Below are 2,087 nucleotides of genomic sequence, written 5' to 3'. Positions count from 1 at the left end.
TGTTGTTAGAAGCAGTGAAAAGTTTTTGTCGAGGATGTAAGGCATGTGTACGTGTAGGAAGAGAGGAAAGTGATTGGTTCTCAGTGAATGTAGGTTCGCGGCAGGGGTGTGTGATGTCTCCATGGTTGTTTAATTTGTTTATGGATGGGTTTGTTAAGGAGGTGAATGCAAGAGTTTTGGAAAGAGAAGCAAGTATGCAATCTGTTGTGGATGATAGAGCTTGGGAAGTGAGTCAGTTGTTGTTCGCTGATGATACAGCGCTGGTGGCTGATTCATGTGTGAAACTGCAGAAGCTGGTGAATGAGTTTGGTAAAGTGTGTGAAAGAAGAAAATTAAGAGCAAATGTGAATAAGAACAAGGTTATTAGGTACAGTAGGGTTGAGGGTCAAGTCAATTGGGAGGTAAGTTTGAATGCAGAGAAACTGGAGGAGGTAAAGTGTTTTAGATATCTGGGAGTGGATATGGCAGCGGATGGAACCATGGAAGCGGAAGTGAATCATAGGGTGGGGGAGGGAGCGAAAATCCTGGGAGCTTTGAAGAGTGTTTGGAAGTCGAGAACATTATCTCGGAAATCAAAAATTGGTATGTTTGAAGGAATAGTAGTTCCAACAATGTTGTATGGTTGCGAGGCGTGGCCTATGGATAGAGTTGTGCGCAGAAGGGTGGATGTGCTGGAAATTAGATGTTTGAGGACAATATGGGGTGTGAGGTGATTTGATCGAGTAAGTAATGTAAGGGTAAGATAGATGTGTGGAAATAAAAAGAGTGTGGTTGAGAGTGCAGAAGAAGGTGTTTTAAATTGATTTCTCGACATGGAGAGAATGAGTGGGGAAAGATTGACCAAGAAGATATATGTGTCAGAGGTGGAGGGAACGAAGAGAAGTGGGAGACCAAATTGGAGGTGGAAAGATGGAGTGAAGAGGATTTTTGAGTGATCGGGGCCTGAACATGCAGGAAGGTGAAAGGCGGGCAAGGAGTAGAGTGAATTGGAACGATGTCGTATACCGGGGTTGACGTGCTGTCAATGTATTGAATCAGGGCATATGAAGCGTCTGGGGTAAACCATGAAAAGTTCTGTGGGGCCTGGATGTGGAAAGGGAGCTGTGGTTTCTGGCATTATTACATGACTGCTAGAGACTGAGTGTGAACTAATGTGGCCTTTCTTGTCTTTTCCTTGCGCTACCTCGCACATATGAGAGGGGAGGGGGATGTTATTCCAGTTGTGGCGAGGTGGCGATGGGAATAAATAAAGGGAGACAGTATGAATTATGTATATGTGTATATATGTATATGTCTGTGTGTGCATATATATATGTGTACATTGAGACGTATGGGTATGTATATTTGCGTGTGTGGACGTGTATGTGCATTGGGGTGGGTTGGGCCACTTCTTTCGTCTGTTTCCTTGCGCTACCTCGCAAACGCGGGAGACAACGACAAAGCAAAAAAAAAAGAATATATATATATATATATATATATATATATATATATATATATATATATATATATATATATGTATATATATACATTTGTGTGTATATATATATATATATATATATATATATATATATATATATATATATATATATATATATATATATATATATATATATATATATATATATATATATATATATATTGAAAAATGTTTGGAAGTGGAGAACATTATCTCGGAAAGCAAAAATGGGTATGTTTGAAGGAATAGTGGTTCCAACAATGTTGTATGGTTGCGAGGCGTGGCCTATGGATAGAGTTGTGCGCAGAGGGTGGATGTGCTGGAAATGAGATGTTTGAGGATAATATGTGGTGTGAGGTGGTTTGATCGAGTAAGTACTGTAAGGGTAAGAGAGATGTGTGGAAAAAAAAGAGTGTGGTTGAGAGAGCAGAAGAGGGTGTTTTGAAATGATTTGATCACATGGAGAGAATGAGTAAGGAAATATTGACCAAGAGGATATATGTGTCAGAGGTGGAGGGAACGAGGAGAAGTGGGAGACCAAATTGGAGGTGGAAAGATGGAGTGAAAAAGATTTTGAATGATCGGGGCCTGAACATGCAGGAGGGTGAAAGGCGTGCAAGGAATAGAGTGA

This window comes from Panulirus ornatus, chromosome 16 (assembly GCF_036320965.1).
Source record: "Panulirus ornatus isolate Po-2019 chromosome 16, ASM3632096v1, whole genome shotgun sequence".
Taxonomy (NCBI): Eukaryota; Metazoa; Arthropoda; class Malacostraca; order Decapoda; family Palinuridae; genus Panulirus; species Panulirus ornatus.
The sequence above is the reverse complement of the archived record's forward strand: the minus strand, read 5'-3'. Positions refer to the sequence as shown.